The sequence below is a fragment of the Macaca fascicularis genome, chromosome 2 (assembly GCF_037993035.2).
Source record: "Macaca fascicularis isolate 582-1 chromosome 2, T2T-MFA8v1.1".
Taxonomy (NCBI): domain Eukaryota; kingdom Metazoa; phylum Chordata; class Mammalia; order Primates; family Cercopithecidae; genus Macaca; species Macaca fascicularis.
In genome coordinates this window covers 145,403,715-145,417,346 of record NC_088376.1, presented here as the reverse complement: position 1 = coordinate 145,417,346, position 13,632 = coordinate 145,403,715, and the positions used below count along the sequence as shown (strand labels likewise).

The window sequence follows — 13,632 nt, the reverse complement described above, 5'->3', positions numbered from 1 at the left end:
TTTGGCCTTAACATTCCCCCGAAAATTATCTGTCAAAGCCATTGATCATCTCCATGTTGCAAAACTCAATAATTAGTTCTCAGGCCTCACTGGACCTTCATTTCATCTTCCCTGCTTTTTTAAACACTTTTTCACTTGGTCTCTGGAACACCTCAACTCCTGGTTTTCTTTCTACCTCTTCAGGCATGCCTTAGTTCATCTCACTAGATCATCAATTTTAGAGTTTGAAAAACTCTGTTGGTTCAGTTCCCAGGCATCTTCTCCAATGAAGTGATCACATTCCATCTCACAGCATTTTTGTCACAGATCTCAAATTTAGGTCTCTATTGTGGCCTTCCCCTCTTAACTTTAGATTTATACATCTTACTACCTGCTCAACAGCTTCACTTGGATATACTGTAGGCATTTCAGGCTTCACAAGTCTAAAATAGGGCTCTCAATCCCTACCCCATTCTTCAAATCTGCTCGTAACAGCCATCACCATCCAACATAAATCTATACATCTCCTTCAACCTCTGCAGCCAAGTAATTAGCAAGCTCTGTTGGCATTATGTTGGCAATATCATCAAATGCTTGTTGCCATCTCAGCTCCATTCGCCCTGTTTCTAAGCCATCTGGATCTGCCAATATAATGTAAGCAACACAAATAAAAGGACATCGTTTTTATTGGGCACAGATATATACCTAACACTATATGGTTATTTGTTTACTCTCGTTTACTCTCCGTTCATCTCACCTAAATTCACAGGCAATGTCTGGGCCTATTTTGTTCACCCCTAGGATCTAGAATTGTGCTTGACACCAGTAGGCACTGAACAGATATTTGTTGAATAAATAATAGAAGTAATGAGCAAGGAAGGACTATTAATATTGTTACTAATATATTCACATAATTAGGGTAATAGTAATCATTATAATAATCATCACAGTAGCTAATGTTTATAGATTTAATCTACGATGGGTACCATGTTGAGCATTTGCATGCATTAGGTATCTTACTTATTTGTCAAAAAAGCCTTCTAAGGAAGGAACTGGTTTTATTTCTGTAGTATAAACACGAAAATGGAAACTAGATTAGAGTAAGTGACTCATACATTTCTAATGTGAGTAGAGCTAGTATTTAAACCTAGGTATATCTGGCTTCAATTATGTTTACCAACCATTAGGAAATAGTCATATTCAGATGTTCGATTGATGTTTGTCGAGATGATGAAAATGGGCTGAAGAATGAAAGAGAGGGAAGGTGGAGAGAATGAATAACAGGTATTGAACATCTATCCACCTCCTGCTAGCAATCTCTGTCTTTCTCCATAAAACCGAATGAAGCTTGAGCTCCCTCCCAGACTCATCTCTTTCACTTTTGAGGAAAATAAGAATAAGGAAGTTAGTCTCACCCTCTTTCCCTATCTGATGAACTTAGTCCTTGAATGCTGCAAAAGCTAAATAAAGCAAATTGATCTTGAGCCAGGTAATATTCTTGCCCTTTAGAATATATATCTCACCTGAATCTTCATGTTTTATTGTACTTCATGTTAACAGATCTTTAAAATTTAGGGGGAAAATACTCATTTTTCATCTCCCAATTCATTAAAATCAACATTTCATTATGTTGTGGTTCAAACTATGTCTCATCTCTCTATTTTAATCTTAATCTTTCTCATACACACATAACTAATCTTAAAAATCTACTTCATGTATTGGACACATAAAAGAAACCCTTTAATATATGGGCAGAATTAGTGTAAGCTTCAATTTTAAAACATAATTACATTAGGTCTTTCTTTAACAAGCTCAACAGCACTGACAACAAGAAAATCACTACTATTGCAATCTGAAACCTAGCATTAACATTATATACATTTATAATCTGTCATAAACTGGTAGCTAAACTACCTTTAAGGAATTGGGAAATACATGTTTCTCTACCAGGTTACTATAGCAGTTTGTCTCTAATATAACACAGGGTAGACTAAAAGACTCCCTAGAGAGGTGAGATTTACAATAAAATTTAAATTAAAAAGGCAAGTAGATTTAGGGACTGGAGATGCCAGAATTTTACTACATCAACAAATGTTTATTTAGTATTTAATATTTCCAGGGGACTGTGTTATAAGCTCTGATCAGCACCTGGACTGGGAGAGATGCCCGATAATGTTTAGTTCATCTTCCCTATTTTTAATACCTGTAGTTACCCTGAAGGAGTGCATAATCTTTAATATTATAACAGTGACAAAATTAAATGCATGGCCATGGATACATGTATTGATGGCAGGAACACTACAAGGAGTAGGGTGGGGAGAAGGGGACACATTGGAGAAACTTCACTAAGGGGAGGGTTTACCAGGCAACTGAGCTTCAGAGGGGATGTTCTAAGCAGAAGACACTGCTTGAGTAAAAGCCTATAGAGATGCAAAGTTTGTTGGGTGGGGATTGGCTTGTCCAGGAAAAATAAAAGACAAAGGAGAATAACTAAATGGCCAAACAGAAGCTGAGAGAGGGGGGAAGAGATTTAAAGCAGAGGTCTTCAATCCTCTTTCTCTGTGTCAGCCTATTTGTGGAAGTGTGTTTTACGACAGAATACCAACCCTTACCTAAGTTTGCATTTCAATTCTATCCTTTGCATTCTTTTACCTATTCACATCTCAGAACAATGAAGATGTGTGTTAAATAACTCCTCTTCCTACAGTTTGCATTTTCCCAACTGAACAACAAATGGTAGGCTCTATAAAGCTATTTTTACTAAAAACTTCTCTTTCTGCAATGCTCTCCCACCCAGTTTTTGAAAAGAGTTTTATTAGACTGCACGGCAAGCACCACCAGGAGATTCTCATCCTTTTCCCGGCATGTGACGAGCCCCTGTCATTTTCTTTCTTAAGGAGTCTTGGTTCTCCTGGGCTTCAGCACTGATTGTTCAGCCACCTTATTAAGTCCATGTCCCTGTAGGGAAGAGTGCAGTAACAAGGCCTGTCTTCTGACTCTTCTACATTTCAAGGAATGTTTGTTTACTGCCATTATCAAAACTCCACAGGTTGCTTGGAGGAATTCAGGGATTGTAAAAAAAAAAAAAAAAAAAAAAAAAAGAAATAGCATTTGTTTATACAAACTGTCCAGCACAAAGAAGCAAAAGTCATTCTTATCCTGTAAAAAACTCTTAACGGTATCACAGATGTAAACCTTGGAAAATTACATTTTGTATCTTTTTAGAAAGCTAGTAGCTTGAACAATCCTCTACATGCATTTTAAGTTGTGATGGTTTCTTTTGAGGATCTAGTTAGAGGGGAAAAATAAAAGAAGAAGGAAAAAAAATCCCTTCATTTCAAATTTCAAAATTTTAACAGAACAACTTTAAGTAGAAAAATTTATATCACTATTAATTTTTTTCTTTTTTTCCAAATGTGCTCTACAAGAACAGAGAAGAAAATCTATTTTATCACATTTCATCCTTTGCGTTTATCATTTCTCCCTTACTATTTACTCTTTGGGTATCAAGATTCTATGTTTATCCTGAGATACCTAAAATCACCATTCTATGGAATTGTCGTCAGTCAACCACCCCACCTTCCTATAGCCAATGGATGACCACATGATCAACAGCAGACAATGGGGTGCTTTCTTACTTGATGCTGAGTTTGAAGCCCAGAATTGAAGGCCTCTGTGGAGTTGGAGCTGACTCATCCCTCTGGTGATACCTTGAAGACACAGTCTGTCATCTTCTGCTGCTTGCATCACTAGAGTAGTCTCTTTTCCCATCCATTCCAAGCTTCTTGATTCCTTACATCTTCCTCAGGTTTTTTGCATTGCCTAATACTCTTTCAAAGAATTCTGACTTTTTTTTTTTTTTTCTGCTTAAGTATCCCATGTTGGTATATCTCACTTACACTTTTGGGGGAGAGGTTAATTCTCAAAAATGTTTTGAAAAAGTGATTTCAATATCCAATGAAGACTAAATAAACAAGTGAAAACAACAATGGGAAAAAAAAACTCACATAGATTAAAAAGAACTTTCCAAATAACTAGAAATTTTATTGTCATGATGCATGGTACCAGTTCTTCCCTTCTGGAGCATAAGACAAGGTCATGATATAAATGGTCAGGTCCTCATTATTTCACTGGGAACTAATCCATGCAGTTTACACTTAGGAGGCTGACTTCAAGGCTGAAGTTGTTTTTTTATACACAGTCAACTGTAAACAAGTTTTTATGTTTTCATATAATAGATATGGGGATGTGTTTTCCCTGTGAAGGAAGCGAACACAAGCCAGGGAGCAAATAATAATTATCAGTCAAAAGCCAGTCAAAGTGGGAATCAGACAGCTCAATAGAAGTGTCTTATGCTATTGATCCGGTTGCCACCCAAAGCCATTACTCTATCTGAATGCAATCATCTAAGGCTGAGTGAATTTGTTCAGAGAAAATAAGCTCCATCTAAACTTTACCCACATTGCATGAGGAAATGGAAACTTTTTGTTCAGTAACATTAAGGGAATATTCCAGAAAATATTGAAAACATTGCAATATAAAGAAAACACATAAAGCAACTGATTACCAGGGCCATCCTCTCCTGACTGTACCTTTGCCCCATGGCTTTCCCCCCATACTTAGCATCCTGTGATTGAGACTCTACTCTCATGATCTTTTTGTAATACTTAGTCTCCTACCAGCATCTTCTGTCTGCTCTTCTGCCTTCTCACAACCTATATACTAGTTCCTCAAAGGTACATCCTAATATCATTGCTTTTAGAGTGTAATGATACTTGAGGATTGCCTATTTAAACAGGAGCTTGTTTGACAACTAATGCCAAATGTAAAAATATTAATGCAATGGAATAATACTGTCCAGTGATTATGGACAATATGGTGTAAGTGTTTGCTTTTAAGTAATCTAGGCAAAAGAGTAACAAGCAATATGAATAACTGGAAATAGACAAACTTGGAGCTACATAAGGTCAAACTATTATTTCAAAGTCAGTCAATGCAGTGTGTTTGGAATGGCTACCATTACTCCCAGAAATGTTTATCATCTGCTCCCCTTCAGCTTGACTGAGAGTGCTAATGCAATTGATGTGGAGCTTTGTAGAATTTTCTATAATCTCTTGAAAGATTTAACAGCAGGAATCCATTTGCCAAATTAAAGGAAAACAGATCCCTTTGTGCAGGTCTCAAACAGGCTGCATTTACACATATCAGGTTGTTCAAAATACAAAACAATTTAGGAAGCAGTTGAAGTCCAATAAATAGATATTTTGCAAGCAACCATTTATTAATTTAATGTTTCTTGGATTGGAGTATTTACTTGTTTTTCAGAACTCTCCATTTGACTAATTCCGGTGCCCACTTTCATGCCTCGGTTTTAATGAATACTTCTTTTTGTGTGTGTGGCCAGTTTAGGGCTACTCCTTTTTACTTGTGTATTCCAGGGGTGGGGGTGGAACAGTGGGGAGCCTTTGGTAAGGGCAACCAAAAAGATAGCATTTTTTTTACACTGTGACTACCCAACTTTTGGTTACAACACTAAAATTACATTGGGAAATATATTTTCCCTATTGTTTATGGCCTTGGAGAGACTCAAAACCAAGGCGTCCTATTTTCCCAAAACTCAAACATAGGCAAGTTCCATGAGTCACTAGTCCACTTTCTCTGATAAGATACTGAAATTTGAGCACCATGATATGAGTCGAGGACATATTGGATATGCTAAACTTCAGTAATGACACTAAGCATTTAAGTAAATTTTACTACTCTGAAATTTTTAGCTACTCTAGATCTGGCTATCCTTGAAACTTTTTCTGGGTACTTTCCTCCAGTTCTATAAACTAATCAGTATCCTTCCAATATACATATAAAATTTTCCTACTGAAATTTCTCTTTCTTGCTGACATCTCCCAAAACCTATGAGATACAGAAGTAGCAATCTCTTTCAATGAATATTTTTTTTTTTTTTTTTTTTTTTTGAGACGGAGTCTCGCTCTGTCGCCCAGCCCAGGCTGGAGTGCAGTGGCGCGATCTCGGCTCACTGCAAGCTCCGCCTCCCGGGTTCACGCCATTCTCCTGCCTCAGCCTCCCGAGTAGCTGGGACTACAGGCGCCCACAACCGCGCCCGGCTAATTTTTTGTATTTTTAGTAGAGACGGGGTTTCACCGTGGTCTCGATCTCCTGACCTCATGATCCGCCCGCCTCGGCCTCCCAAAGTGCTGGGATTACAGGCGTGAGCCACCGCGCCCGGCCTCAATGAATATTTTTGTGAAGACTAGGAAGAGAAAGCTTCACCTTGAAGGCTGAATGCATCTTCCTTAAATAGGGAAGACTCAACATTTTGCCCCTAAAGTTTATTGATTATAATGATATTATTACAAAAGTGTGACTACTTCCCAATGTAAACTGTCATAGAACAATAGTGCTCTTCCCCCTCAGCCAATTAACCAAGAAATTCCATGGCTTAATAAAATTCTCCATATTTGAGTCTCTACCCCTCTATATAAAGATGACCTATGTTACCTTACACTGCATCTTTAACCTCTCTGCCAGAATCCCATCACCTTTTTCTCCTTAGCACATGCATCCGATGGCAGTGCTTAAAATAGGCAAGTAAAGGAAGAGTTCACTTCACCTCCAGATCTTTTCATATCCCCTCAAATGTATCAAGTGCAATGATGGCAGGCAGAGGAGATGAGAAGGAATTGCTGAGATATGAGTTTTCACTGTCTATTTTCTCATCTAGCAAAAATACCCTGTCACTATCTATTTCTAGTCCCATGGCAACAATGACAATCCATAGCTTGGGAGAAACCCATCCTTTCTAATTAGGAAGATAAACATGTGAGAATTGTCTGACCCAAGAAAGACTAGTTTTCTCAATTAATATGTGATGACTTTCCAACCCAGAGAAACAATATGGTAGTTCCCAATGCGTTACTGGAGGCATTAGGGCCACAACCCGATGCTCTTGGTTCAAAAGCCAGAAATTTTTTTGGAATGGCTACATTGCTTGGAAGAGAGTTTTCCATCATATTAATTCAAGATTCACACAATTTTTCAAAGCAATAGTATTTCTTTTACAACATTCAAGTATTTAAATATTATCAAGCAATTTTATTTTGGACTTTTAACACGCTTCTCTCTTCCAAGCATGTCATCCACAAACCTCTTTAGGTCAGCTTTGACTGGTTAACATCTACTTACCTTTGGGATTTAGTTAAGATCTACCTTCTTTCAGAATCTTTCCTTGTAGTATGCCCTAACCAGGCTGTGTTCATTGCTCTAAATATGTAATTCTACTATTTGAAAACAGAGAGGTTTTTGTCCTGTTGTTGTCTCTACTAGAATTATTATTTATCATTATTACCCTGAAATAGTACCTACCATAAAGAAGGTATTCTGATACATATTGCATAAGTACAAGTCATGTCACCAGATTTCTTCTCCCATTTTTCCCTCCTATAAAGTTAATTATAGCAGATCGATGATCACTTCAGAAAATTCAAATTAGAAAAACTTTCAACAGCTTTACTGTACCCACTACAGCCTCAAAGATATCACCACTTATATGACTAACACATTATTTTTAAATTCAACATGCATTTATTGAACCCAGTCTCTGTTGGGCACGGCTCTGGATATCGAGTGCTGAAAATCAAATGTAGCATACCATCTAGCCTCAAGAATTTTACTCTCTAATGAGAGAGGATAACTAGGCAGATGATTACAATGAAATACAACAAAGTCCATGATAAGAGTTTAAATAGGGTGCTGTGGAACTCACAGACACCCCTGGTTATATTCATGAAGGTTGAAGGCAGACAACAGAAGTCAATAATGTCTAGATTAAGCAGAAAAAATAATTTAATTTATAAGGGATAATAAACAGAATCCGTTGGAAGGAAAGGGAAACAAAATCAGAAAATAAGCAGAAACAAACGGGGCTCAGTTGTCAGAATCAAAGTCAAAAAAAAAAAATTCCACAGTACAAAGCTTACTGGGAACTGCGGCAGTTTCTTCTAAAAGAGGGAAGACTTCCAAGTCGCTGGGACCACAGGCTCATGCCATCACACCTGCCTGATTTTTATATTTTTAGTAGGGACGGGGTTTCACCATGTTGGTCAGGCTGGTCTCGAATTCCTGGCCTCAAGTGTTCTGCCCACCTCAGCCTCCCAAAGTGCTGGGATTACAGTTGTGAGCCAGTGCGCATGGCTATGATTTTAATTTTTGATAAACCTAGAAACCATGGATGGAATAATCTGTGAGATGGCCACTTGCATACTTATCACAGGGGCTTTACAAAAGTTCTCTGATAGGGATGATGGCAAGATGACTTGAACACTGGAAATGAGGTTAGATTAGTACCTCAGGAATTAGCATTTTCTTTCAAAGATTCAAAACACATTTTAAAAAGGGATCAAAGAAACTTTTTAAAGAATGGGGCATAAGCATGACTTCAACTAAATTATTCCACATAATGAGATACTTTCTTTGAAAGAAACGAGACATTCTTACACCAAGGTCTTGGAGGGATTATTCTGGAAGAATGGATAATAATAGCTATAAATCAAGGTGAATTAAGAGGGTCTCAGAGGTCACTGTAATGATGGGGGAAGGGGACATACTCAAGAGGTGCTAACAAATGAAGCACGAGTTAAAAGCTAAAATGTTGTGCTAACCACTGAGGTTCCCAAAACAAATAAAATGCAGTCTTTCTTGAGGAACTTACAGTTTAGTTTTAAATGTACCTAAAGATAAATGACATTATAAGAATTTTGTGATTTTGTGTCTTAAAATTGAGTTCTCAAATGTTTAATATCTATATTTAAGCTGAATTAACCAAACACCTCATTAGGAAAATAATCTACCTAGTTTTAAAATGTGTCAGTTTTCCATAATCACCCTGACATAGACAGAAAGGAAAAAAAAAAAACAAAACCAGAATTCAATATAGATGATGGTATTAGGAATTACAGCCTGGTTGCCCCATACTGCTATCAGTTTTATATAGGAATAGTGAGAAGAAATAATGGTGTGAATTCAGATCTAGGATATAATATTTTATGGCCTTCTAGCAAAATTACATATCATAAGCTCTTTCTCTACATGCTTCCTTTTTTCCTAAAGGGCAAAGGGGAAAAATACAATTATTCCTTCCGTTAAGAAATAATAACTGACTGCCTTCTATGTACTAGAAATTATCTTTGATAATGAAACACAGGAAAATGTCCTTGCCCTCATGGAGCTTAAAGTAAATTGGCAAAGACTGACAATGGGCAAATGCACACAACAACATAGAACATTGTATCTGTGAAAGAGAGAGGCATACAGTGCTCTGAAATTCCATAGTAGGAAAATCCATCTAGCTCTTTTTTTTTTTTTTTTTTTTTAGAGGTGGAGTCTTGCTCTGTCTCCCAGGCTGAAGTGCAGTGGCGCAATTTCGACTCACTACAACCTCCGCCTCCTGGGTTCAAGCAGTTCCCCTGCCTTGGCTTCCCCAGTAGCTGGGATTACAGGCGCACGCCATCACGTCTGGCGTAAAAATACAAAAAAAAAAAAATAATTTTTGTATTTTTAATAGAGCTTGAGATCTAAAGAACTGAAGACTGAATAATAGTTAATAACAGTTAATCAAATCTTCCTCTAAGTATTTTGGGAAAGAATATGCTAGGCTATGATAAAGTATTAATTAAAAATAAATTCTAGAATTTACCTGAATAATAATAACCACTTTATAAGAACAATTGAAATACAACTAACTATGTCAAGTGATCACCGTAAAATACCAAAAAGATAGTTCTTTCAGGTTTTGAGAAATCGACATGTATGATGGCAGCATAGCAGTAACAATTGTTACTATTTGTGCTATATTGTCAAGCAGTATTCACGAGATTTTCCTGGAAATAGTCTGATGGACTGTAAGAGTCACATATGTAGTCCTTAGTTTTACAGTGTTTGAATCAGATTTGGTTAAAAGAATCTGGAATTTATTAGTGCCACATGCTATCATAAACATTTACCTTGACCCTCACTTAGATAAAGGAGTTTTTAATGTCTAATTTAGGTCGTTTTTGTTGACTTGAATTTTAAAGCTCATTGAGAGTGGATTTTCCTTCATTCCCTGCAATATTAAAAAATAAATTGCCTTTGTTGCTATTGCATGTGCATTCATTCAAATAAACAGGGCAATTTATGCAAATATAACTGTTTTACAAAACCTCATCATCTGAGAAAATCATGTTACAGTTCTCTTTGAAAGTTCAACAAGGAACAGCATCCATGCATATTTAAATCTGCCGGACTATACTTGAAAGAATAAGTATTGAGGTTTTCTTTCACAGCTTAGTGAAAATGTGCCTAGACTTCCATGTTTTAAACAATTACATGGCCTCTGTTAAAGGATGGCTTATTTTCTCTGACATCATTGTCTTGGTTTGTTCTACCAGTAAATAATGAAGAGGCGCTCATCCGTGCACTGTGACTGTGTGCATGGTGGAGATGCTTTAGGCTCTGGTTTATAAGTAGCCTCTGCCTCAGGATTTAAGTCTAAAGTACATTTTGAAGCTAAAGCCTTTTAAAAGGGTGAGGCCCTTTATAGAGGAAAAGAATCACAATCTGCAAAGTCAAACTGTTCAGAAACAATGGAAGTAAATGCTTCCAACCTGCCAGCAGTACACAGAAACAACACCACTGAGTCTATGCACCCTCTCTCTCTTTTTGCTCTCTCTCTCACACACACACACACACATATACACACACATACACATATTCTACATACATAGGACAATGCAAATAGCTCACTTCCTTTTCTTCATATCCATCTTACATCGTGACAGCATGTTAATAAGAATAGAAAGAGCTTTAAAAATAACCCTCTAATTACAACTCAAGGCAGATAACATCTATTACTCAAATTGTTTTCAAAGTTTTCAGACTCAACCAACCAGTCTCCTTATTTATAGGGAGCCAGTGTGATGCACTGTAATCAGATATTGCTGGGTATTAAATGCTTCCCCATGCACCATCTTATATATTCTACCAACCTGGTGAAGCAGAAATCATTAATTTCATTCTTTCTATGAGGAAGTTTAGGCTTGAAAAGTTAAAACCTGTGTCAAAATAGCTAAAATAAGAGAGTGATGGAGTCCATTATTCAAATCCAGGTCTTTCTGACACCATAACCAGTGTGCTTATTTATTTTTGTGCCACATCACCTCACGTACCCATAAACATTGGGTTTGTATCTTTTGTGAGGGTGAGTTTGCAGGTAAAGAAAAAAGTGAACATTCAAAATTACCCTGGAGAATTCCCTAACCATGTATACTGTCCAGAAATTCCAATAGATAAGTTTTTCTTTTATATTGTTATTTTTTTGGAACTGGAATATAGATTATTTCTTCAAGTGAACATCAGAAGAAGGAGATGGATTCTTTTTAGAGGTCATGGGATGTGTGTCTTTAAATACCAGAATCACCCTTGCAGCAGCAAGATGCACGCATTACGAGAGGCCCACAGAAATGAAACTCACTGAATGTATTTCATGTTTGCTCTAGGCCATACAAACACTGAGTAGACTTACTCCACATCATTTAAACTAATTTCCTCTCTTTCTTTCCTTTCTTTCTTCCTTTCTTCTAATTGAAAAGGAGGGGTATTTGCTAAGCACATAAGTTCATATGTCTAAATCACTTGCACATGTGATATAGTTCCAATGCATTTTATTATAAATACATACCAGATATCATAATACATATAAAAGGATACTTATTAAATACTTTTTATAAATACATGCCAAATACTATAATATGTATAAAAGAAGAATACTTATTAAATACTTACTATATATACACAACAAATACCATACTACTTATTATTAATACCTTGAAGAGGTATTAATTTTCAAGACATCACCTAAACATTCACTGTTTCCTTGCATTTCTGTAGCACCAGCTGGCTTTTTAGCTACTCCCATCCTCAAGGGGAAAGGCTCTAGGATGGAAAGATTTCATCCAAAATGGCTGCCACTGATAGAATCTTTATTTTTTAGCTGGGGCTTTTCAACATAAGATTAGCGAAAAAGATGAGCTAGGGAGTTCAGATCATATTATAAGAGCTTCTCCTTTTAGAAGAGTCATTATATATAATAGCAAACTCAGATATTAATGTCTTAAGTTTCCACCAAATGACACCAGGAATAAACAACCATGTGAAAGTCACTGTTGACCTATCTATAGAATATAGTTTTTTATACAGACCCAGAGCAGACATCTGTCTTGATCCCAAGGCAAGGAATAATCAACATGATTTTGACCTCACGAACACTGTAAATCCTGTAACAGAATGGGCAGTGTTCTTCCTTTGCTTCATCCACTTTAAACTTGAGTGTTAAATTTGAGGCTCACTTTTAACAACGATATAGTGCAAAATGGCATCTGCCCTTTATCTCTAAGCTTTATCTTACTATTTTACCCATATTTTCTTTTCATCTTATTTTGTCTATTTTATTCTATCCTGATATTTTAGATATTTTTCTAAGTCAGCCTCCAGCCTTAGTTTGATCAAGGCAGGATTCAGAAAAACAAAGAAAGAAAGAAAAACATAGGCATCAAAAATGATTAGATACCTCTTTGGGGATTTATGAAGTCAATTGTTAATGAGTCCTATAAATCACAGCATACCACAAGGCCAGAGTTAAGATTTCTTTCCTAATCAGAAAGTTTCTAACTGAATTGTAGCATAAATGTGTCCCTTAGGAATGTAGCACCTGGGGCCATAGTAGAAAATGAGACAGACATGGTCTCCTATAGTCATGAAGATTAGATAGAAAAACAAACAAACTAACAAACAAGAAATTATACTAACCTGTGATAGGTGCTGTGGGAGAAGACACTAGAAATGTAAGACCAACCCAGCAAAGCAAAGGAAGTTTTTGTGAGTGTTGCATCTGAACCCAGAAATGGTGGTTAGAGCGAGACTTGACAATGATTAGAAGCTATCTAGTCAGCTGTGTTAAGTCAGAAGGAAGAGAATAAGAATCTCACAGATCTTCCCAGATCTCCTGTGAAGTTCTGAAATTACAGCTAACAATGCACTGAATTAAAAACATGAGATTTACAAACAAGCCCTAGTTTCTTTATTTTAGCATCATCCATATCCGGAAGCACTATATTTCAGAGTATATCTGTAATCTGACAGTCAAATACTCAAAGCTGTATCTTCACAATTTATGACATCTTTCCTCCTAACATGGAGCTCTCTTTCTATTTCTTTGCTTGTTTGTTTGCTTTTATGGTCAGTAAACTGTTCTGGTAAATAACAATTTAAATTGCATGAAATGCTTACAACACTGAGCACCCCAAATTTTAACATAAGAACAGTATGGGAATATCTAAGCATACATATTTGTATGTATTTACCATATCCAATACATCCATATGGGGAAACCCAAATACTTACTGTCAAAATTTTTAAGTGAGAGAATTTTGTCTCATTTTTCAAAATCTGCCCACTGGAAGACAGCTGGCCAAATATTTGAACCCATTACCTCCAATCTGAGCTAAATAAACAAACGTTAAGAGAATCCTCTCCAAGTGCTGCTAAAGAGAACTGTCTCAAAATAATCTCAAGTTTGAAAGACTGTTTGTCTAAATACATTCT

General features: G+C 36.5%; 1 protein-coding gene across 7 annotated transcripts in view; it reads right to left on the bottom strand.

Annotated features, from left to right (window-relative positions):
- The window catches only part of GRM7 (glutamate metabotropic receptor 7), a 902,635-nt gene that overhangs the window by 611,639 nt on the left and 277,364 nt on the right, over positions 1-13,632 (bottom strand). The window lies entirely within an intron of this gene.